Source organism: Symphalangus syndactylus, chromosome 19 (assembly GCF_028878055.3).
Source record: "Symphalangus syndactylus isolate Jambi chromosome 19, NHGRI_mSymSyn1-v2.1_pri, whole genome shotgun sequence".
NCBI classification, from domain to species: Eukaryota; Metazoa; Chordata; class Mammalia; order Primates; family Hylobatidae; genus Symphalangus; species Symphalangus syndactylus.
Window position 1 is genome coordinate 57,291,254 of NC_072434.2, and position 26,039 is coordinate 57,317,292.

Below are 26,039 nucleotides of genomic sequence, written 5' to 3' on the forward strand. Positions count from 1 at the left end.
AAACAGGAATGTTTCTGTTGAAATGGTGAGGGAGATGTTCAAAACCTCTTCAGCAGCAGCATCTTTTAAGGACTTACTGTGTGCCAGTGTCAGGCTCAGAAATTGATCCCCCAAAGTGAAGCCCTCAGAAGCAGCCTTGAATCAGAGTTTCTCTCTGACCTTCTCCTGCCCTCCTGTCTCTCAGCCCTCATATCTCAAAACCCTCCCCTCTGCTGCTAACCTGCTCCTGAATGCAAGCTTAGTGGATATAATGAGATTCACAAGGGGGTTTAGGGCTGCCAGCAAAGCTACAGGAAATGACATGAATCAACCCTATCCACAATTTGGCCCCCGCGAAATGACTTGCAACACATGGCCAGTTCAAGAGAAACTACCCAGAGTGGGATCTGTGACAAGGTGTCATGCTCCTTGTAATTTTCCCTGGCCTTTCACTTACCCCTGTCTACTGTATGCTAATTATCTGTATCTAAAATATAAAGTGACCCATCTATGATGTGTCTTATCCTCCTTATTAGAGCCTCAGTTTCCAGAAGGCAGGAACCATGGTTGATTCCTCTTCACTATGGCAAGGCCTGGCCCATAATAACTGTTTAACTCTCTCCCACCCAAAGAAGCAGACAATTATAAGATAGTCAAATTAGAAGTCATCTAAAAGACTTCTGGTCCAGAACCCTGCCCGATTTACAATCCCCTTCCTATTTCACACAGTGACCAAAGCACAGATCTGGGGGCCTACCAGATAGGTCCAGGTTTACATTTCACCTCCACCACTGGGTAGCTTCAGACAAGTTACTAAGCTTATCTTTCGTGAAACCCTAATGAGTTAATGCAGCCCACATTTGAGAGCGTATTGATTATATTACTGTTAGTATTATTACTACTATTGTTATTATTCACCTTCTGACTTCTTCAAATTATTTATCATAGACAGAAGTGAACAAAACCTCTAAAGCCTGAGAACAAAAGCAGGTGGGATTTTGAGTGGCTTCTTGTGACCTTCAGACAGCAGAGTGGGTAAGTACTCTTTGGGGGAAATCTTGACCCTTCTAAAAATCCCATTAAATCTAAACACACATCTGTTAGCACACACCAAGCATGCAGTCTCTGCTTTCACCCAGAATTGAGTAGTACAAGGAGAAATATTATATCCAGTAACTCATATGGAACTATTTATCCGCAATCACTTTGTGCTTTTCCTTAAACTTTTCCACAGTCTTTGGTTTCAAAGTCCATTTCAGAACGACTGAATTTTCTTGCAAAGTAAGTTCCCTTACCCCCACCAAAAAAAAAAAAAAGATTGTTTTAGGAAAATCTCCTCAGGGCATAGAGACTGTGAGTTTCCAAACTTTCTTTCCCCCATTCTTCTTTTTCTTTTAAATAAAAATTGCCCAGGAAACCAAGATTCATTAAGAGTGATGGGGAAAAAATATATGACTGAGTTGAAAGGAGTTTGTGGCTTACTGCTTAGCAAGGAACTTACAAAAAGTCTTTTAGGGGAATCTTATGGAATCAGAGAATATGAGGACTGAAAAAGCACTAAGAGACTATATAGTTTCAATCTCCTCATTTGGAGGTGGAGATACTGAGATCCACAAGAGAGTAATTAATTAGCCAAAATGATACAGCAAGTCTGCCAAAGAAATGAGACTTGAATTCAGGTCTCCTAAATCCCAGGTCCTCTAGAAAGCAGAGCCTGAGGCAGAGGTTAAGCTATTGATGCTTTACTTGGCAGGGTACAAACCCAGGCAGTGAGTGTGAAGACAAAGGGAATTGACGAAGGAAAGGTACTAAGCGATGGGAAGCAGTGAAGAGCATTTTGTACCAGCTCCCATTTCACAGAGACACAGCACAACCACCAGCAAGCAGGTTACTCAGCACTCAGACCTTCTCAAGAGCTGCAAGGAGAAACTGCACCTCTAGGTTGGGGATCTAGAAACTGCATCATCCCTGACCAGTGACAGATGGTGAGTTGGTGGATAAACAACCCACTTTCCTCATCCCCCACCCCAAGTTGGGATAATTTAGATATTTGCTGGGATAGTATTAGCCGCATACACTGGCTCCCAGATAAGTGACCAATGTACCTCAATTTGCCTGAAACTTTTCTGGATATTGCACTGAAAGTCCCCGCAAACCCCTCAGTTCCAGTCAAACTATAACAGTTGGTTGCCCTACACCAGAGGACCCCAGCATTACTCAGTCTAGTTGTTCACTGGGTAACACACTTGAAAACACAGTTTTTACTGGGTCCTGTCCGTTTCTGTCTCACTGTCCTATGGGTGCTTCCTGGGATCATTACCCAATTAAAAATGACTTGCTTTTTCAATCTTTGTCTCAGAGTCTGCTTCTGGGGGAACCCTAGTGCCTGGCACATAGTATGCTCTCAGTAAATGTCATAAGTATTCACATCATAGCAACAGGAAGTCTTCTCCCTGTTTGTTTCCATTGCTTTGGAAACTTGACCAGTCATGGTTATGTGAGCCCAGTCTGCTATACACGTACACATACACATACACACACACACACACACACACACACACCCTCAGTACCCAGTCAGTCAGCAGTCTGAAGGGGAGTGTGAATCTCGTTCTGCCCACCCTAGGCAGCAGAATAGTAGCTGAGATATTTAGCTGGGGCCTACTTGGTCCAGGTATGTGTATATAATAATATCTGCACTGCCGCAGTAACTAAGGACTCTTGTCACTCTAATGAACTTGTTGAGAATGACTAAACTACTCATAGAATAGAAAACTATATACAATTTACAATACAGTTCATTTACATTCTATTTGTGTTTAACAATGCAGAGGCAAAATTCCTTAACACGTGATCAAGTAAGCCACCTACCTACATCCAAAACATATTGGAAGAAGTGGTTTGTTCAAAATGCTGATTCCAGGGTTCCATCACAGACTCCTACTGAGTGCTGCTGGAGTGAGGCCTGCAAGCCGCATGTTAAACAATCTCTCCAAGTGATTCTTGAGCTCATTAGACTTTGAGAGCTCCTTCCCTGACAATTGGCTGTGTTACATTCTCTCGGCTCCTTCTCACTGAGGAACCAGTGAATGTTCTTCTCAGTCTTAGTTGGATTGAGGTGGACTTCTCCCCACGCTCCACCTGATTAATACCATTTCCCTTCTGAGAGCTCCTTGCTGCTCTTGTCCTATGCTTGTCTAAGCCGACACAGTCGCTTTCTAGGAGAGCTGTGTTTTTTAATGTCTGCCTCAGAAGTTGTTAAAGGTTCACTCTAAATGCACGACTTTATCCACCATGTGGCCCAGGGTACATGCATACTGCTCAAGACGAATTCTTTTGGCTGTTACTTTGCCAGTCTCCTCTGATCTGGACCTCTGTGCCTGGCTAGATTGGGTGCAAAGAAGGGTCAAGACACAGGCCATTGTGCCCGGGCTGCCAAGATGGAAGAATATTTTGTTCTACTTCCTTCAGTAACAAGGGAAGTTCATCTCTAGGACAACGTGGAGATGGATTTTCCTTACTAGGTAGGACTCTAATGCCCTGACCATTCCTGCATGATGCCACCAACTCCCCTCTCTCAGCTGAAACAGCTCCAGTGTTCCTGATTAACCCTGTACCTCTGACCAAGGGGTCTCCTCGCATATTTCCTTGTATGCACATAGGTTTCCTCTACCACCCTGTGAATGCTTTAAGGCCAACGGTCATGTGTCATGGGCCTTTTAGTCACCAGCAACAAACCCAAATCTTGGCTCATAAATGAGGTTCCAATGATATTTGCTGAATGAATGGTCAATTTCTTTTTATCCCTTTTTTATTTTTTTAGAAACAGGGTCTCATTCTGTTGTCCAGGCTGGAGTGTAGTGACACAGTCGTAGCTTAGTGAGCTTCAAACTCCAGGACTCAACCGATTCTCCTGCATCGGCCACACAAATAGCTGGGACTACAGGTGGACGCCACCATGCCTGGCCAAAATGGTCAATTTCTATGCCATTATCTTGCTTTAATTTTCTTCACAGCACTTACGATTATCTAAGATTATTGCTTATTGGTGTAGTCATTTAGTGCCTACCTAACTACACACACACAAATTAAACCCTTTGCTAGTGTCATGGGCTGAACTGTGTCCCTCATGCCCAAATTCATATGTTGAAGTCCTAACCCCCAGTACCTCAGAATGTGACCTTATTTGAAAGTAGGAGCATTGCAAATGTAATGAGCAAAGATAAAGTCATTAGAGTGAGCTTTAATCCAATATGACTGGCGTCTTTATACATAGAGGAAAGACCATGTGAAGACAGAGGGAGAAGACGACCATCCACAAGCCAAGGAGAGAGCCCGCAGAAGAAACCAACCCTGTTAACACCTTCCAGCCTTCAGAATTGTGAGAACATAAATTTCTCTTGTTCAAGCCACCCAGTCTGTGGTATTTTGTTCCAGCAGCCCTAGCGGACTAATACAACAAGAAAGAAATGTGTCTACCTTGGCTACCATGTATCCCAGTACCCTGAACAGTTCCTGCCACACAGCAGGTTCTTAATAAATCATTTTCAAGTGAACACTTTTAATATACAATTTTTTATTTTCCCCAAATGCATATGCAATTTCATACATCTGAGCCTTTGCATATGCTGTTCCTCAGCCCAGAACACCCATCCCCATGCCCTATCATCTGCCCGCATCCAGCCAAAGAAATCTTATTTTTCCTTTGAAATTCAGTTCAGTCCAGGCTCAGTGGCCCAGGCCTATAATCACAGCACTTTGGGAGGCCAAGGCAGGAGGATCACTTGAGTCCAGGAGTTCAAAACCAGCCTGAGCAACATTGTGAGACCTTGTCCCTGTAAAAATTTAAAAATTATCTGGGCACAATGGCGAGCACCTGTAGTCCCAGCTGCTGGTGGGGACTGAGGCAGGAATATCACTTGACCGCAGGAGATCAAGGCTGCAGTGAACCATGACTGTGCCACTGCATTCCAGCCTGAGTGACAAAGTGAGACCCTGCCTCAAAAAAAAAAAAAAAAAAAAAAAACAACCAAAAGAAAACCTCACCTCAGACTTGTATTCTCTGTGAGATGTCCTTGACTCCACAGGACAAAATTGGTCACTCTATTCTCTGTACAGTTCTGAACTTTGTACGCACTAATTGTAACTTCTTATCTTAGTTTGTTTTCTGCTGCTGTAACAGAATACCACAGACTGAGTAAGTTATAAAGAAAAAAAATTTATTTTTTACAGTTCTGGAGGTTGAAATTTTCATATTAAGGTGCTGGCATCTGGTGAGGGCCTTTTTGCTACAACATAAGACAGCACAGGGCATTGCATGGTGAGAGAGCATGAGAGAGAGAGAGATCTCACTTTTATAACAAAACCACTCTGACTAAAATGGAATTAATCCATTCATACAGGGCAAAGCCCCCATGACCCAATTAGTTCTTAAAGGTCCTGCCTCCCGAAAGACCTCTACAAGTCAAACTACAAAACACTGCTGAAAGAAATCATAGACAACACAAACAAATTGAAAGTCATCTCATCCTCATGGATGGGTAAAATCAATATTGTGAAAATGACCGTACTGCCAAAAGCAATCTACAAATTCAATGCAATTCCCATCAAAATACCACCATCATTCTTCACAGAACTAGAAAAAACAATTCTAAAATTCATATGGAACCGAAAAAGAGCCCACATAGCCAAAGAAAGACTAAGCATAAAGAACAAATCTGGAGACATCACATTACCTGACTTCAAACTATACTATGAGGCCATCGTCACTAAAACAGCATGGTACTGGTATAAAAATAGGTACATACAAACCAACAGAACAGAATAGAGAACCCAGAAATAAACCCAAATACTTACAGCCAACTGATCTTCGACAAAGCACACAAAAACATAAAGTGGGGAAAGGATACCCTATTCAACAGATTTGTGCTAGGATAAGTGGCAAGCCACGTGAAGAAGAATAAAACTGGATCCTCATCTCTCACTTTATACAAAAATCAACTCGAGATGGATCAAGGAGTTAAACCTAAGACCTGAAATTATAAAAATCCTGGAAGATAACACCAGAAAAACCCTTGAAGACATTGGCTGAGACAAAACTTCATGACCAAGAACCCAAAAGCAAATGAAACAAAACAAAGATAAATAGATGAGACATAATTAAACTAAAAAGCTTCTGCACAGCAAAAGAAACAATCAGCAGCATAAACAGACAACCCACCGAATGGGAGAAAATCTTCACCATCTGTAGATCAAACAAAGGACTAATATCCATAGTCTACAAGGAACTCAAACAAATCAGCAAGAAAAAAAAATCCCATCAAAAATTGTGCTAAGGACATGAATAGACAATTCTCAAAAGAAGATATACAAATGGCCAACAAACATATGAAAAAATGCTCAACATCACTAATGATTAGGGAGATGCAAAGCAAAACCACAATGTAATACCACCTTACTCCTGCAAGAATGTCCATGATCAAAAAAAATAATAATAATAGATGTTGGAGTGGATGCAGTGAACAGGGAACATTTCTACACTGCTGGTGGGAATGAAAACTAGTACAACCTCTATGGAAAACAGTGTGGAGATTCCTTAAAGTACTAAAAGTAGAACTACCATTTGATCCAGCAGTCCCACTCTGGATATCTACTCAGAGGAAAAGAAGTCATTATACGAAAAGGACATTTGTACATGCACGTTTATAGCAGCACAATTCACAATTGTAAAAATATGGAACCAGTCCAAATGCCCATCAATCAATGAGTGGATTAAGAAATTGTAGTATCTATACCACAATTCTACTCAGCCATGAAAAGGAATGAAATAATGGCATTCGCAGCAACCTGGATGGAATTGGAGATCATTATTCTAAGTGAAGTAACTCAGGAAAACCAAACATTGTATGTTCTCACTCATAAGTGGGAACTAAGCTATGAGGAGGCAAAGGCACAAAAATGACACAGTGGACTTTGGGGACTCAGGAGAAAGGGTGGGAGTGGGGGTGAGGAATAAAAGACTACACATTGAGTACAGTGTGTACTGCTCAGGGGATGGGTGTCCCAAAATACCAGAAATCATCACTAAAGAACTTATTCATGTAACCAAACATCACCTACTCCCAAAAAATCTGTTGACATTTTTTTAAAATAAAGGTCCTACCTCCTAATATTTTTATAGGGCAATCAAATTTCAACATGAGTTTTGGAGGGGACATTCAAACCATAGCACTGCTAGACTATGAGCTTAACTTCAGAAACCATCTTTGTCTCTAATCCCCGCCATCTAGCCAAGGACCTGGCATGGAGTAAGAGATCAATAATTGAATCGCCAGGCCCTATTAATCTAGTCAGTATGCAGACAGTTTCTGTCTGCAAGTAACTTATCTACTGATGGGGTACAGATCCATAAATACACATGTCTGGCACACACTAGGTATTCAACTAATACTTACTGGATTTAAGCTAATTTACCAAATTGTTGTCATAATCTAACATTATTTTGCTTGCTTAGAATGCCCACTCTGCCCTCTCCTTCCAAACTAATGAGCCCCATTTTTCAAGGTAAAACTAAAGCCTAACTCCTTTTAAATGCCCTACCTGGCTATTTGCCAAACTCACTGAGCCCCTATAATTATAGCATTTTGGAATATGCTTCCCTATAAGGAACATTAAGCCAGCCCAAACCTGTGATCTGGTACAACCTCTATCCTGGACCCCCGAGCACATCGTGACTCTGAAGCCTGTACTGACCCAGCCTGCGAGGGCCACTCGGCTCCAGAAGGGTTAATGGTAAGCCAGTCTATGTATCCTAGCCTGCATTTTGCCTTAAGGAACAAAATCTGCCTGTAAAGAAAACACTGACTGGAACCATCTGCCCTCCCCTGTAGCTTGAAAGAAGCTGCATATAGACTCCGTAATCCTTTTTGTCTCCCCTCAGCCAGAACTGAATTTCATTTGGAGGCAAAATGAGGGGGCTGTGAGGGAAAGAGAGCAGAGAGAGGTAGGCCAGACACATCTGGACAGCTTTTCTTTGTAAATTCAGAAGACTACAGGGAATCACTTTCTCCCCTTGACAAAGGAAATGGTCCACAGGCAGGAATTGATGACTTGCAAATCTCATGCAGGTGAAGAGGTTATAGTGCCTGGAGGTCTTTGGGGCTTAGAAGAAATAAAGGGCAAATAATCTAACTGGGGTGGCTGTTTATGGGACCAGAATCCCCATCACCAACATCAGTCAGCAGAGAAAGCAGTTCTGGAGGCTTGGTATCTTCAACAGTCCAGGGTCTCCACAGTCTGTTCACCTATTCATCCATTCAGTTATTCAGCAGGAATATAATAAGATATACTTAAGATTCTCTTCCAGGTGGTATGTTTGGTGCTATGGAAATAGCCATGGGCTTGGATTCACCTTCATCTCTAACAACTGCGTGAGGAAAATAGTCACATAAGAAATAATATACAGACCATCAGTAACAAAGCAATCATCTGAAACAAGGACAGATAGGGTGGTAAATACTATAAAGTAAGTATTTTTAAAAACTGTTAACTTGACTTTAAGGGAGGTGGTGGTGAGAAAGACTATCTCCTTGACCAAACTTTAGTTAAGTTCCTCTAAGTCCTCTTCTGAATTAGGTCTCCAACTTGGCCTTCAGTGACTGTCCTTGTATAGTCCATTTGCAGCAAGAATGCTAAGTCAGTTTAGAGAGAATCCCCTCCTCCCTTAATATTTGATCATCTTCAACATCTGATCAAATTCCTCAACCTCCACCATCCCCCACCCTTTTTATCTGATCACCTGGCCTGCCATCAGCAAGAATCCTGCCAAGTTGGATTAGCCAGAATTCCCCTCACCCCTGATGTTTTGTCTTAGTAATTTTCCATCCACTGACCCTGACTCTGCTCCTGGGCTATAAATCCTTCTCCTCCATATTGTATTCTGAATTGAGCTCAGTTCTATACTGAGATCTCCTTTCCCTTCTTGCCATAGTGAATAAAAAAGTTTTTACTACTTTAACTTATGTTCAGCTCTAGTTTTTTTTAAACAATGGTGTTAAAAGATATACTTGGGCACATTAAAATGTTAAAGAGTTTATTTGAGCATTCAGGAATTCATGAATTGGGCAGCACCAGATCACAAGTGGTTCAGCACTCCACTAAAAGTGAAGATATTCACAGAAGCATGACCAAAAAAATTTTTTGATTGTTTAAAGTGCAAAATCTCTAGTTAAAAGTTAGTTGGCAGTTACTGATTGATTAAGCTTAAGTTTTGTTTTACTGCTTACATGGAGATGGATTTTAATGTGATGACATAGGAACTGAGGTGTTTCAGCCTGATGGATTCTCAAATAATTATTGTAACAGTGGTATGAGACTAAGCTTTGAAGAATAGAAGATAGCCATATGTCCTCCAACATATGACCATGTAGTTTTGGGAGTATATAATCCCCACCTTGAGGAGCAGAGCATGTTCAAGATGAAGACCCAATCAAAGTTTTAGTCAGAAGAAGACTTGAGGCTTTCACTTCTAGCTCCACCCAACAAAACCTCAGAGCCTTCTTCTCCAACAAGTAAGAAAGTAGAGAGAGGCAGAAAACATAACTATTGGGTACCAAGCTTAATACCTGGGTGATGAAACAATCTGTACAACAAACCCCCACAACAGGAATTTACCTATATAATAAACTGTCACATGTAACTCCGGACCTAAAATAAAAGTTTTTAAAAAAGAAAATACAGGTAGAGAATAGTTTACTCTTCCACAAATGGACACAAAGCCAGAAATAACACGTATGAGGTCACTTATCCACTATGCAATATGTATTCCCCTGGTCTTTTGCTAGTACCACAACTTACTGGGGATCTTGTCTAATGAAATGAATGAATACTTCATTCTCAAAGGATCTCAGTCATTGGTGGTCCTGCTCCTGGAAGGATATAATAGTCTCCTGTAAATGTTTACAACAATGCATGGTAACAAGACAAGACTGGGGAATAATCAGAGTTCCATTCACATTCTCCTCTACCCCATCATGTAGCCCAAACACTATCTTCACTCAATGGTCAAGCTCAACCACACCAACCAACCTTTTTTTTCCCTTTGGTTACCTCGTGGCTCCATGAGCCTGAAGTCTTGGAGTCACCAAGACTTCCAATTCAGTAGACTTACTGTTTCCCTTGTGGGATTATTCCTTCCTTGGGTACTTCCTAGGGTTCACCAGACCATAGAACCACAAGTCAAGAAGCAACATTTTGAGCATGGATCATTAGGTTCAGTCACAGGAGGCACCACACAACCTCTGCCACTTAGTTCCAAAATCTATGGTCATATACTACACTCTAAAAAACAATGCCCAGTACTTACAATCAGTTACCTCCCACCTGTTGTCATATCTAAATCTTCAATACGGCACTCCACTCTCCCTTAAGGTCAGCTGGAGAATATATTATTATCATGATAATACGTCCACTGCCTTTTTTATTATACTGTACATACCAGGGACTTAGAGTTGTACAGTAAGGCTGGAAAATTGGGTATTAGCAGGGAAAGGAGCCATTGAGTGAAGAAGTCCATAGAGTCCATGCACAGAATTTATATCACTTGTAATTGCCTCACATCCTCTCAGGGAATCTTCAGTTCTACTTAATACTGGGACAATGGCCTGTGGGTTTAGCCTGACGGCTATTTGACACCTTAGTTGAACCATCTATCTTGGGCTTGCCCTGGGACTTCTCTGACATTGTGGTGTCCATTTAGTCAGGCATAAGCAAACCTAGAAATAAGAGGAAAACAGCACCCATGGGGCAACCCATAGAGGCAATAGGCTAATGTTTTCCTTTTCCAACACTTGGGTGGGTAATTCTGAAGTTCTCAGAGGGTCACAGTGGGATAAAATTCTAATTCCCCACAGTAGTGACCCACTCAATAATGCAAACTTATAGTGGCTTTCCCTTCCCCGTTTTCTTCTTCCCAGACCTCCACCCATTTTCCCTGGAATCACAACCTAAAATCAACAACCAGCCCACAAACTCCTCTTATTTGTGGATCTACTTTCTGGGAGAAGCTAATCTAAGAGAGTTGCTCTAGGAAGGGATCCTGGAAATCAGACTTTCCAGGTGGAATTCTAGAATGGGCCAGATGGTCATCAGGAGGCCATTGTTGTTGGGGAGTTGGGTGGCAATTTTCCTGTCAAGCAATCGCATCACTTGTCCTAAGGCTGAGGTGGACTGGAAGGAGATGCAGAAGGCTGGGGACACTGAATGAGATGAGGGTAGTGGTAATTATAAGGATTGCGGATGTGGCTAGCTGTGGTTAATGGTTTTAGAAGCCTTGATAAGAGAAAAAAAAAAGACAGATCAGTTAGCCAACTACCAACTCGAAATTTGCTGTAAAAGTTGAGAAGCCTCCATAACAACTGGGATGGCTCTTTGAAGCTTAGATACAAATTTGGCCTATGGTAAATGAGAAAGAGGTACCAAAACTGCTGAGCAGAATATGGAGGATTCAGAAGGCTCAAGAAGATAGGAATATTTGGGGGGTGTTTTTATATTAAACCATATAGCATCTTAACTTACTACAAATATGTCAAGCCCTATTGTATATGTAGTTCAAACAAATTGAGTGAGGAGCCAACTGGACTGCTTTTTGGAACAGTTATAGATTCTTTTAATCTGGGCCTCTCTTAAAGCTGCCAAATTTTCAGGTCACCTGGAAAATGGGTGAGTGCAATACACTCAAATGTGGTATCAGCTGATTTCAAATTTCTAGGAGACTCACTGTTATGGACCAAATGTTTGCACTCCCCCAAAATTCATAAATTCATGAAGACCTATCCCCCAATGTCATGGTATTAGCAGGTGGGGTCTTGGGAGGTGATTTAGTTTATGAGGGTGAGGCCCTCATAAATGGGAAAAGTGACCTTGTAAACAAAGCCTAAGAGAGCTATCTAGCCCTCTTTCTACCATGTGAGAACTCAAGAAGTTGGGTGTCCACTTCCTAGAAAAGAACCCTCACCAAAATCTGATCATAGTAGCATCCTGATTCAACCTTCTACCCTCCAGAACTGTGAGAAATAAATGTTTGTTGTTTAAGCCACTCAGTCTATGTTAACTTGTTACAATAGCCCAAACTGACTAAGACAACACTTAATATCATACTTTCTTCTTGGTGGAAGGAATAACAGGAGAGACCATTTTGTCATTTTTGGAAGAGATCCCTGACATGTTTTAAATCAGGGGTTGGCAAACAAAAGCCTTCAAGCCAAATCAAACCCACAGCCTGTTTTTATAAATAAAAGTTTGTTAAAACACAGCCATGCTCATTGGTTTGCATATTGTCCATGACTGCTTTTGTACTATAATGGCAGAGTTCAGTAGTTGCAGGAGAGACCATGTATCCAAAGCTAAAATTATTTCCTATTTGGCCTTTTACAGAAAAAGTTTGCCAACCCTGCTCTAGATCACTGAAGCTATATAGAACTTGATTTCAAAGTAGGTATAGCTCACTCTCTGCACACATGTATCTAGCCAAACAACTAGGGAATGTGCTCTTTCCAGGTCTTACCTACATAATGTCACCAACCCTAGTGGACAATAAGCATGATGTCCTGTAAGATGGTGAGGCCATCAAAATCCTGTAGAATAGATTATAGCACAGATCTGGAGAATTTACAAATCCTTGAATTAGGACAGTAAATATATTACTACTCTCCCTACCAAATGAAAGCAATTTGCCTCTGCTATTTGCTGTGATCAGGATGGAGAAGAAAGCACTCATTGCCTGCTCAATAGCGGCATATCTAATGTCAGGGGCTGTATAGCTTATATCCAGAAGGGGAACACATCTGAAATGGCAGCTGCAATTACAGTCTCCACCTAATTAAATTTATGATAAGCCATTATCATCTCAAGGATCCTTTTACGCTGACAAATAAATTACATGGAGAGGAGTGATGAACCCCCTCCTGTGCCTTTCAAGTCTTTGATGGTCATGACAGTGTCTTCAGCTGTCCTTGGAAATGCAATATTGCTTTTGATTTTTTTACTTTTTGCATAAATGGTGAATGTTAATGCCTTCATTGGAGTCTTTCCCCATAGTAGACCTTACCATGGATCAGAAGCTGTATGGGAGTTCTATTAGTTGCCAAAGATATCCATTCCAGCTATACATCCAGACTGGGATACTAATGATAAGGAGATTTATTGCTCTGTTGCCTTTCTGTGATAGAAACTCAAGTAAGATCATTTATCTCCTGGCCTGCAGAAGTCCTCTTCACTCCCCATCTTAAATGGTGAACTACAGGGCAGTTCTGAATCCTTGGTTTTAGCTTGGAGCCAGAATCCAATAGAATTCCAAAAGGTTAGCCATCTCTTTTCTTAGGGTACAATTTCTGGGTTTTAAATAGTACCAGGTTCCTTTGGAGAGGACTGAGCATATATTCACAAGGATATATAGGTGTATATGTAGCCAGATACATTTTGTCAAGGGTTCCAGGCCTCCCCTGCACTCCAGGGGCTCGGGGACCATGGTCTGAGTCAAATAAAAGATTGGAGAAAGGTGATGGGTGGTGTGTTGGCTCAAGTCAGTCACTGCTCCACCCTTACCTAAGTTACAACCTAGGAATAAAGATAAAAATTATACGTGGAAATCTTTAATGTCTAATGGCATTATGAGGCATCATGCAATGAATACAGAGTACTATGAGAGCATATAATAGGGGAATCCCCTTCATTCAAGAAAGCTTCCATACAATCTAAAGAATAAATAGCTGACGAATCAGAGTACAAAAAGCATGGCATTATACACCCAAGTTTATTTTTTAAATTAGATGTTTATGTGTGTAATTGAAGAGTCCCTCTACTCAGTTTGGAGCACATCATTTACATTCTGGGAACTGATCAGAGTACAATACGATTGTTTATATGCAATATGCACATACACATACATAGAAAAATGCCCAAAAGGGCCCATAATAGAGTCAATTCATGGGTATCTCTGCAAAGTAGGTTATAAGCAGGGCTTATTTTCCTTACAACTAGTGCTCTAAATAATTATTTTCTAAACACACATAAAAGCAGGCATTTTTAAAGTGAGAACAAAGTGACTTATTTGTTTTCTTAAAGAGACAGAAGGACCTGCATCAATTTTTCAAGCTGTTTGACCTCTTAACTCTCACTTCCAGCAGGAACCTAGCTGTGCAACAGTCTCTGCACCACATCTGTAGTTACAGACTTCCAGAACTGCAATCTAAAGCCCTGGGAGCAGTGAGCAGTCTCAGACTTGCCCAGGACTGCAGCATTTAGGACCCAGTCCTGAGCCAAGAACAGGAGCTCTGACACCACAGAGACCCTCAGCATTCTGGCACATTTGGCACTGGCAGCTGCCTGGGCAGTGTGAGTCCTAGGACCAAGTACCTCTAGGAGAGTCAAACCATCAGAGTCCCCATCATGTCCCACCCTCACTGAGAAAACTGAGGCAGACTGTGTTGATCCAAACTTTCCTTGACTTCAGATAGAACAAATGGTTGGGTCAACAGCTTAAACACCTTTGCACTGAGGATCATCAAAACATCTTGAATTCTTTCCCCAATATTTTGGGTATGTCAAAACTCTCAGTCATGCTTGGCTGATTAATTCTAAATGCATACGGCTTAAAAAGAAGCAGAGGGAAAGCAAATGGGATCCATGTTTTTTATTCATTCACACCTAATTTAGCCAGATGTGGGGGAAGGGTACCAGATGCTCGGCATTCAGTTATGATCATGGAGTATTCCATCAAAGCAGGAGCTTGACAGAGACCTGAGTGCCAACAGACAGACAGAACAACCAGATCCTCCTTCAGTCTTTACTATGCACCTTCTCTTTGCTAGACCCTGGGCACTACAGGCACAGAGACAGGTCAGACAAGTGCCCTGCCCTCCAGGATTCAATGTGCAAGGTCTCAGATGAATATATAGGCAGATAACTCCCAAAAAGAGTGTCAGGGCTGGGATAGAAGCTGTGTGGGCTACAGTGAGACCTCAAAGAGGAAGGAGTCTATTCTGCCTGGAGTGTAAGGAGAACCTTCATAGATAATAATGTGGACGCACGCCATGTACTGAGTACTTGTCATGTGTATTAGTTTTGTAGGGCCACCTTAACAAATCACCACAAACTGGGTGGCTTAAAGCAACAACATTTTATTCTTTCACAGTTCAGAAGGCCAGAAATCTAGGTGTCAGCAAGGCTGATTCCTCCTGGAGGCTCTAAGGGAGAACTTGCTCCATGCCTTTCTCCTAACTTTTGCTGGATCCTGGCAATCCTCGGCATTGCTTGGCTTGTAGCTGCATCACCCCAGTCTCTGCCTTCTTCATCACATAGCCATCACTTTTGTATCTGTGTGTATCCTCCTTTCATATGCACATAAAGATATCAGTCATTGGGTTTAGGGAACACCATAAATCCAGTATGATTTTATGTGAGATCTTTTTCCCAAACAAGTTTACGTTCACAAGTATGGGGGCTAGGCCTTGACCATACCTTTTAGAGGACACAGTTCAACACAGTACACCACATTTCAGCCCTTTAATTTTGTACATTATATGATCTGATTCTCATAACAACCCTGATATGATTTGGCTGTGTCCCCACCCAAATCTCACCTTGAATTGTAATAATCCCCACATGTCAATGGCAGGGCCAGGTAAAAATAACTGAATCATGGGGGCAGTTTCCCCCATATTGTTCTTGTGATAGGGACTAAGTCTCATGAGATCTGATGGTTTTATGAAAGGGAGTTCCCCTGAACACACTGTCTTGCCTGCCACCATGTAAGATGTGACTTTGCTTCTCCTTCACCTTCCTCTATGATTGTGAGGCCCCCCCAGTTATGTGGAACTATGACCCAATTAAGCCTCTTTCCCTTATAAATTACCCAGTCTCGGGTATGCCTTTATTAGCAGTGTGAGAACTGACTAATACAAATCCTATGAGGCAGGTACTATCATCAGCCCGTGATACAGTTTGGCTGTGTCCTCATCCAAATCTCATCTTGAATTGTAGTTCTCATAATCCCCATGTGTTGTGGGAGGGACCTGGTGGGAGGTAATTAAATCATGGGGGCAGCTACCCTCATGCTGTTCTCATGATAGTGAATGAGTTCTCAAGAGATCTGATGGTTTTATAAGGGATTTTTCCCCTTTTTGGCTTGGCACTTCTTCTTGCTGTCACTATGTGAAGAAGGATGTGTTTGCTTCCCCTTCCACCAGGATTGAGGCCTCCTTAGCCCTGTGGAACTGAGTCAATTAAACCTTTTCCTTTATAAATTATCCAGTCTTGGGGTAGGTCCTTACAGCAGCGTGAGAACAGACTAATAAACAGCCCCATTTTACAGATAAGGAAAAAAACTCAAAGAGGTAAGCAGCTTGCCAAAGTTCATGAAGCCAGAAAGTAGAAAAGCAGGGTTTGAACACAGATCAGACAGAGTCCAAAACCCTGTTTTTAGACAATTTGGCAGCTTCTTACAAAGCTAAATATAGTCTTACTACATGATCTATGAATTACGCTCCTAGGTATTTACTCAAATGAGATAAAAATTTATAATGACACAAAAACCTGCACATAAATGTTTACAGCAACTCTATTCATAACTGCTAAAACATGCAAGCAAGGAAGATATCCTTCAATAGATGAATGAATAGACAAGCTGTGGTACATCTGCATAATGGAATATTATGCAAGGATAAAAAGAAATAAGTTACCAAGCCATGAAAAGACATAAAGAAACCATCAATGCATACCGCTAAGTAAAAGAAGACAGTCTGAAAAGGCTACGTAGTGTATGGTTCCAACCAAATGATATTCTGGAAAAGGCAAAAGCACAGAGACATTAAAAAAAAATTCAGTAGTTGCCAGGGGTTCTGGGGGAGGGAGAGATAAATAGGTGGAGCACAGATAATTTTTTAGAGCAGTGTAATAGTGGATACATGTCCTTATACATTTGTAAAAACACATAGAGCTGTACACAAAAAGTGAACCTTAATGTAAACTGTGGACTTTAGTTAATACTGATGTTTCATAACAAATGTATAATGCACCAGTGCAAGATGCTAATAACAGGATAAATTGTGTGAGTCGTGAGGGGGTATATATGGGAACTCCGTACTTTCTGCTCAAGTTTTCTGTAAACTTAAAACTATTCTAACAAAGTCTATTTGTTATAAATAAATAAATACATAAATAAATAAATAAATAAGGAGCCCGCCAGGAGCCAGCCTAGGGGAGTATTGAGAAAGTTGAAGGGGGAAAACACCTGCTAAGAAATGAAAGAACTGAAAAGCCATCAGGAAAAGATGAGATTGCTGTTCCTCCTTGCTTCTCCCCATTGGACACTGAGGTATACTGTCATCAGCTTCTTCAGGTTTTCAGTAATGATTACATCAATATTTGTTTGTCTGTTTCTCAGCTCCAGGACTCCATGCTGGAAGCCGGATGTGCAGATATAAATAAGACATAGCATTGGTCCCTAACTAGCTCACATTATTGAGGAGGCATCAGACACAAAGCATAGAGTACAAAGAAATGAAATGGACCTTGGGTGGCTCTGAGGGCAGAGTGGGGAACCAGCGACCTCAGCTTCCAAACTTGGGGCCAAATACGAATGGGGCAATTAATAAAAATATGGCCTGAGTCCAAATCCAATGTGACCTTCTGCTCCCCAGCACACAACTTGGGGAGAGGATTTGGCAAGGTAAGGGGACCATTGAGCTGAGACAGGCACCTGAACACAACTGGTGATTCAGTTCCTACAGCCCAGGTGCTGCCCACAGGCCTTTCTCAGGGAGCCAAGAACAGTGAGGGCTGTGTGGACGTCAGCCCCACTTATTCTCCATGCTAGGACAATGGACCGCACTCACACAGAGCCCCTTCCCCATGATGCCCTTCTCCCTGCCTTTCCTTTCCTCTTTCTTTATCCTACTCTCCTTAGAGAACACGTTATCACTTCTCACTTGGAGGAAACAGGAGCAGCAAGCACCAAGGGAAGACATTGCTGCTGTGGCTCTTGGCTTTTGTTCCCATTTGGTGGTTGGCCTCACTCCCAGTATGGCAGCCCAGTGGCTCTGTGCAGATCTTGGGAAATAGAAATGAAGCCCAGCACAGTCCGCTGGCCTTGGCTTCCATACTTATGTCTATCCAGATTCTCTGATGGCCACTAAGTCCCTTCCTGTTTAATTGGTGAAACTGAGCAGGGGAAGAAAATGAAAGCGCTGACTCAGGTCCTCAGTGGTCAGCATCTCCTGTCTGCTGTATCTCCAGCTAACTCATTGTCTGGCACACAGCAGACACTGTGGCTGTGACTCTATAGCAGTTCAGTCTAGGTGCTGGGACACCTGTCTCTCTGGCCTTCTTTTCTCCTCCTCCCATTCCCAAGAATATCTTCTTGCCCCAATGAACCAACTTGGCCTGTTCCCTACACAGGCCACACCCTTGCATTCCCCTGGGCTTTTGCTCACACTCCTTCCTCTGCCAGGAATGCATTGCTTCACCTTCTCACCCCTACTTATCCTTTAAGAACCAGCTAAACTCTTCACTCTTTTACAAATTCTTCCCCAACTCTCCCAAAATGACTCACTCTTGAGTGTGTTTCCAAAGCTCTTTCTTCTTAAGTAGAATGAAGCACCTTGGGTATAGCATCTGTTTTCATTCCTGTCTCTCCCAGAGACTCATTGCTTCCTTTCTATTTCCCCAGCATAAAGCAGAATAAAAGGCACACAGTAGGTGCTCAGCAATGCTTATGGGATGGATGCCATGGGCAGGAGGCAGTTAAATGTTATTTCATTTCAAGAGTATGAACACCATCAGAGCAGATGGAAACCATTTGGGAAATTCAGCTCTTCCTCTCCAGCCTCATGCTCTCTAGCCTAAGCTCCACCTTCCCACTGTCTCTCTTGAGGCTGAAACAGCCTACATGGGCAGTGATGCCCACTTTAAAGTAGGTGTGGTGGCCTCTCTCCTAGAAACCAGCTCTCTTTTATGTTTCCCATCGTTGATTTCATTTCCAGTTTTGACCCCCTTAGAGCTAATGACAGCCATGTAGCTCATGAATTTTTGGAAGCTGCTCTCCCTCCAAGGGAGATGGAAAGTGGAATGCTCATGCATCATTCACTCGGCCAGCATTAGAGAACACTGGGCTGGGATGGAACACAGTGATGAATCAGACCCAAGCTCTGGCCACGAGGAGCCCAGATTCAAATGGGGATGGCAGATAAGTGAATGAATACTCAAAATACAATATGGTTCAGGGTGAAAAAGAAGAACTTACAGGGCAAGGAGTAAGGAAGGGTGGGTGCACGTGGGAAGACCAACCAAAGAAAGGACACAGAACCAGGCTTGGAGTGTTCAAGAAAGGCTCCCTAGCAGAGGCAATGCCTAAGCTGCAGTCTTAAGCACATGATAACATAGGATCTTAGACCATTTTAGATCCAGACCCCTGAGTTATCTGGGGACAACCAGGACAATATCAAGAATGATGATAAGATGCTGTCATAAAAGACCCCCAAGAACTTGCAGTTTCTATAGGCAGGAGAGGCCCATGGCAGAAGATTCTTCAATGGCTACCTGGGTTTCTGCTGCCCCGATGCTGGTGTAATTCAGGCCCCACAGCTCAGAGCTTCTGGATTCAAAGATCTCTAGTTATTGGTCATATTTCCTATTTTTAGCCACTTCAAAAGGCCAGACCACAGAGTCCTTGTCAGATGTAGCCCTATGTTTCAGAATCAAGATAGGCAGAAGAATCGATCTACTGGGGACCTTGGGCAAGCCACTTAACCTAGCCCCAGTGTCCTGATTTGTAGAAGAAGGATGCTAATAGTATTTCCCTTATGGGTTTTTAAGGATAAAATGAGATAAAGTATGTAAACCTCATCTTTCAAGCTTCTTTTGCTAACCTTAATCACACCAAGCTTTCTCCTCCCTTCTCATATGTCTTCTCTTGGCTTGAAAGTCCTATCCCAATTTGTTTAGATAGCACCTACTCATGTTTCAGGTCTCCCCCTGAAATCACTCCTCGGGAGAGCTTCCCTGACACCTCAAACCCAAGTACCTTGCATCACAGAGGCTCATGGTACCCAGAAATTTTTTACATTGTACTCAATGAATTTGAACATTGAACAGGTCATTACATCTTTGCCAGCCCATTATAAGGACAGAGACTTATCTTATTCAATGTCGTATCTCCAACTAACCCACAGTGGCTGGCACACAGCAGATGCTTGGTAAACATCTATCGAATGAATGCATAAAGCAAATAAATGAGAACTCAATGTTTAATAGGTATTATCAATACTATATTCTCAGTCTACCGCTTACTAGCTACATGACTTTGTTGCCTCATCTGTAAAATGGGAAGAATGAATACTCAAAATGACCCTGCAATATAGGTGTGGACTTAATGCAGATAAAATACTTCTCACAGGAGAGGCCCAACAAGTGATAGTGACTATTCTCATCTTAAGGGCAAAGCAGAATTAGAACCTCTGTTTCTGAACCACAGAGATCCTTTTCCCACGTTTCCAAAGGTCAGGAAAATATTGTGTGATCCTCACTCCCACATCACCTAGTGCCTTCAAAAAGACACCTATATGGAACACTCTGGCCATGGCTATGCCAGGCATGCTGCCTTGACAACTGTGGACGTCCTGGCTTGGGGGCTGGGGCAGATGTGCACACTCCTGCTTCTGACTGGAACAGAAAGGCAAAGAGGGAATACTGCCAACGCCTTTGTGCAGATTCATCATTTTCAATGCTCATTCTTCACATATGTTTTCGATCTCACACAAAACATAGACTTCTGGTTTCCATTACCTTTGTTTCATTTTAGAATATAATGTTTTTTATAGCCTGGGGAAGGGAGAGAGAAAGTAAGCAAGCAACTGAGCGCGTGAGCTGATATGATTTTTATTTTTCCATCAGAAGAAAGAGGGAAAGAGAGAGCCAAGAAACCAGGGATGGCAGAACTGCCTGGGAGTTGATTACCCAAGCATTTAGAGTCAATCATTGATTCCCCAAGCATTTATTGAGCACCTACTCTGTGCATGCAGAGAGACAGGATAAACCAATGACTAACACATGGTCCCTGCAGTCAAGTAATCCGCAATAAGCAGATAAGCTGACTCATAGCACATAATACAAGACAGATTTCTCTTCTGGAAGGGAAGAGAAGAAAGCAGGGAAAAGATAAAGGTTAGGAAAAAAGAAAGAAAAAAGTGAAGAAAGAATAAAAGGAGGGAAGAAAAGATGGGAGGAAGTGAAGAAAGTAAGAAGGGATATGAAAGAGAAGGGACGGAAAGAAGCTAACACGTATTCATCAATTCCTATGTGCCAGGCACTATGCTAAGAACCTTACATCTTGTATTTTATTTAGTCCTCATAACTTCCCTTTAAAGGAAGCCATTTACCATTTTACAGGTGAGAAAACAGAGGCTTAGGTAATACCCAAGGTCTCAGCTGGTAGCACAGTCTGGAGGTGCACAGGCCACAGAGCTCCTTGCCTGGCCTCTTCACACAAAGGTGTTACCAGCCAGCTCTGCTCTGAAGAAAAAACCTTCCTTCTTACATGCATGAGGAGCCCAAAACCTGGTTATTCCACTGGCTCCTCAAAAGCCTCCCAGAAACACAGCCAGTTAAAATGGACGGACCTTAGAGATCATCTGATCCAACCCACCTGAGGAGACAAACATTCAGAAACAGGTGGAGATTTGCCTGAGGTCTTGTGGAGAATACAGGAGACCTGGGGCCCAGTCCTCCCCACTGGAGCCCATGGGGAAGTCAGCAATGCCAACAGCTAGGGCATTTAATTGCTTCCAGACCAGGGAAGACTGCAGTCCACCCTCCTCACTCCATCCCGCCCTGGCTGAAGCATTCCCAGGTCTGCTGAGCAGGAAGGTTTGTTTTGGCAGAAAGCTGGGTGTTGTCCAGCTCGATAATCATTTGTGTTAACACACCATTATGTGTGTCATTAACAGACTTGGCAACTGGGACTTAGCTTTTTCTTCCCTTACATTTTCTTTTTATTTTCCAAAAATAGAAAAATAAAATGCAACTCCTATGTATGAATCAGAAAGACCAAGATTCCCAGACACACAGGTGCTTGCAGACTCTGCCTGGAAGAAGAGGCTTGACCAAAAGCATGTCATTGCCCAGCAAGTATCTCACGACTTTGTTCTTGAAGGAGGCTCCATCTGACATCATGGCTGGAGTTTGCTCCTCCTGACCAGGGCTTACACATCCAACCTTTCCTACCATGGCACCCAAGGGCTCTCTCTGCCAGCCTAGGCTCATGGAATGGAAAATGTCAGGGCTGTGGAGTCAAACAGACCTGAGATAAAAGACTGACTCCACCATGTTGTGGCTTTTGATAACTTGATGAAGAGATTTAACCTCTCTGTACCTCAGTTTCCTCATCTGGAAAACGGGGGTAACAATGAAATATTTTATCATTCTTCCTTTCATTTATGCCATGCTTGGCAATTCATCTATTAAAAAACAAGAAAGATAAAGAGGGTTAAATGATAATATTGTACTCTTGATAATTAACAGGATTTGAATATAATGTACTCAGAATATAATGATAAATCAGACACAGGCCTTGCCTTCCAAAGGCTTACAGGCTCACAGGGGAGCTCAATATAAAGAAACTTAATTCCTTTATTATTCCACAAATACACTGTAAGCTGTTCTCCCCAAGTCCAAAGTTAACACCCTGGTTCAAGCCACCATGTTGTCTCACCTTGACGACTGCAATTACCTTCTTTTAAAATACATATATATATATAAATGGAACACTTCACAAATTTGCACGTAATATTTGCACAAGGGCCATGGTAATCTTCTCTGTATCATTCCAGTTTTACTATATGTGCCCAAAGTGAGCACTGCAATTATCTTCTAACTGGTCTCCAAGTTCCCTCTCTTGCTCCTCCAGTCTGTTCTCAGCAGAGAAGCCAGCATGATCCTTTCAAAACACCAGTCTGATCATATCATGCCCCTGCTCAAAACCTCCCAATGGCTTCCCATTCAACTTAGGGGAAAAAGACTAAATTCCTTACCTTAGTCTAGAAGGTCTGATGATCTGGGACTTGTCTGTCTCACTGCCCTCCTCACTCATTCTGCTCCAGCCTCACCAGTCTGCTTGCTCTTCCTTGAGCACACCTAGAGAGTTCCCACTTCAGATTCTTTGTTGTCTCTCCTAAAATGATGCTTCCCGAGGTATCTGCACAGCTCCTTCCCTTACTTTATTCACGTCTCTGCTCAAATGCCACCTCATCAAAGAGGGACACTATCCAAAATAGCATCCCCATTGCTTACTATGCCCTTACATTGCTTTAGAGAAAGACTCATCACTTTCTAAATTATATTATCCACCTGTTTGCCTGTGTTCAGCCTCTCTCACCAGAAAATAAATGTCCAAAAACAGAGATTTTGGATCACTGCCTTGCATGTGCTATGTACTCAGTAAACATTTACTGGGTGACTGAATTAATGCAGAAATTAACACACACTATGTGCCATGTACTCAGTAAACATTTACTGGGTGACTAAATTAATGCAGAAATTAACACACACTATGTGCCAAGCTCTATACTAAGCACTGGTGAGACCAACTGGACAGAGTTCTTCCCTCCTAGTCAACGAGGGATTTGATAGAAGGAAGCTCAGTAGCAACCCCGAAGAGGTACCTGCTCCAGCTGCAGAAGTTCAGACCCAGGGAATCATTTCAAAAGGAAAATATTTTTAAACCATGTCTTGAAGAATGAGTCAGAGTAGCCAGGTAAAGATGGGAAAATTAAGGGGAAGGAGAGGGGATTCTAGATAGAGGAGACATGAGAAAAAGCATAAAGGAAAGAAAAATTTTGGTGTGTTTTGAAAACCACAAACATTTTTGTTTTGCTGGGGCTATGTGTATGTGAGGGTGTTGGGGGTTAGTGCAGAAAAACAAGAGATGAAGCTGGAGACACGAAAAGGAAGAGATCATGGAAGAACTTCTATGTCAGTTGGGGATATTAGATCTTATCTGCTATAGGAAGTCATTAAAGAAGAGTAACATGGTCAGTTTTACAAAGTTCATTCTGACCAATGGGCAGTGAATAGATTTGAGAGAGGTCTAGGTGTGAAGTATAGAGATAAGGTAGCTAATAATACAATAACAACAATAAAAATTAGAAGAAAAAAATACTTGCTATCTATAACTACAACCGTCTTCTAAAGAGGACAGATCCTATTAAATGGGAGAGGGACTTTTTTGTTCTTCTAGGAATTTCATTGACTTTGATTATACAGATTTGAGGGCAGAAGGTGTGGAGAGCTGTGTCCTCTGCACGATAGAAGAAAATAAATCCCAGAGAATCTCAGTGGGAAAAAAAGAGAAGCAACGGAAAGAGGAGAAGGAAAGAGGAGCCAGCAAAACAGTGTGATGCTACTCACTAATCAGGGTGAATTTCCAATGAGAACCATCCAGAAGCAAAGGAACTTTTAAAAACAGGTGTTTGTATTTATGATTTTAAGTTGTTTGCTAAATAATAGGAGCTCTACTTCATGATATGATGAAATCACTGGTATGAAATCCCTCCCACGATTGAAACAAAACAGAACAAACATAAAACTGAACAAAATGTGGAAGGCAACAGTTTTCTGGCATTGGACAACAGGCAACACATGACGTGATCCCTGAAAGGAGATAAGCTTGCAAGGTGAGCCCCACAATTGCCCCAGCTCTCTGGCAATGGTTTCCCTCACTGCAGAGCAGAGAGCTAGAGTCTGAGCACAGCATAGTAGTTCTGATGAGCTGATGAGGCAGAAGCCAGAGTTCAGAGCAGCTGACATGACTACAGCCTGCAGGGCACGGCACCAGAGAGGAGTGAACTGCACAGACAGGGGTCCCCAGAAGCCTGTATATGGGTGCCCTATGGAGTCCTTCACGGAGAACTAGGCTATGCCTTCTCAGGATCAGAGTACACAGGCTTACCACAATGTAATTACAACAGGATAGATAACAGAACAGAGATGCTAGAAGTTAAACAGTTCTAGAAGGCAGAGGAGATAGAGTCCAGCCGGAGCAGACATCTTATTCACATTTCAATGCTCCAACTGAGAAACCAAACTGGTGACAGTTTAAGAATAAGAACCACAAACTAGAGTAAGGCATACTTTTGATAAGCACTGTTCAATATAACTTTCTGCGATAATATTAATGTTATCTGTACTTTCCAAAATGATAACCACTAGCAACAGGTGGCTGCTGAGCATTTGAAATATAACTAGTGCAACTAAGAAAATTATTTTAAACTATTTTATTTAATATAAATTTAAATTGCTACATGTGGCTGCCATATTGTGTAGCACAGCTTTAGATCTACCCTAACAAAGCCTAAAACCAGGCCTTCACAAAATTCACAAGGGACACAGACTTTGAGGTTGATCCCACTAAGTTAGAGGAGCATGGGAAAGACATGGGCTTTCCACAGAGCCTGCCTATCAAAGCATAAATATGAGCCTACAGAAATTTAAGGTGATGAGACACTAATTGAACCCCTTACTACCCACTAGAATAAAAGTTAACATTTTTTCAGAGGAAAATAACGGAATCAAAAATCTCTATAGCATATTACCAATGTTCAGTATAATCAAAAATTACCAGATAGGCAAAGAATGGAAAAACATGACCTCTAGTCAAGAAACCAATCCCAAGATATCCTTGATGTTGGATATAGCAGATAATTACTTTAAAGTAAAAGTTATAAATATTTTTAAATAATTGTGGGAAGATGCTCTTAGTAAGTGAACCAATAGGAGATCTAAGCAGAGATACTAAAGCAAAAAAGAACTAGGACTGAAATACATGATAATGAAATCTTTTTAAATTGACAGGATCAATTGACTTAACACAAATTGCGGGGGTGGGCAAAAGTGTAATGAACTTGAAGATAAACCAATAGAAAGTAGCCAATCTAAAGAAAACGAAAGAAAAAGATTGGAGAAAAAATGAACAAAATCTCAGGATCTTCAAAACTATGCCAAATGGTCAAAATACA

At 41.9% G+C, this 26,039-nt stretch overlaps 1 long non-coding RNA gene and 1 other non-coding gene across 2 annotated transcripts; one reads left to right on the top strand and one right to left on the bottom strand.

Moving 5' to 3' along the window:
• Window positions 1-925: 925 nt before the first annotated feature.
• LOC129458028 (uncharacterized) lies at window positions 926-4,476 on the top strand. The gene is made up of 3 exons (XR_008649509.2): window positions 926-1,014; window positions 1,733-1,964; window positions 4,253-4,476. It is a non-coding gene; the product is annotated as an uncharacterized lncRNA (long non-coding RNA).
• An 18,303-nt stretch (window positions 4,477-22,779) lies between these two features.
• Window positions 22,780-22,884, bottom strand: LOC129459033 (U6 spliceosomal RNA). Its single transcript, XR_008649849.1, has one exon. It is a non-coding gene; the product is annotated as a U6 spliceosomal RNA (small nuclear RNA).
• Window positions 22,885-26,039: the final 3,155 nt, after the last annotated feature.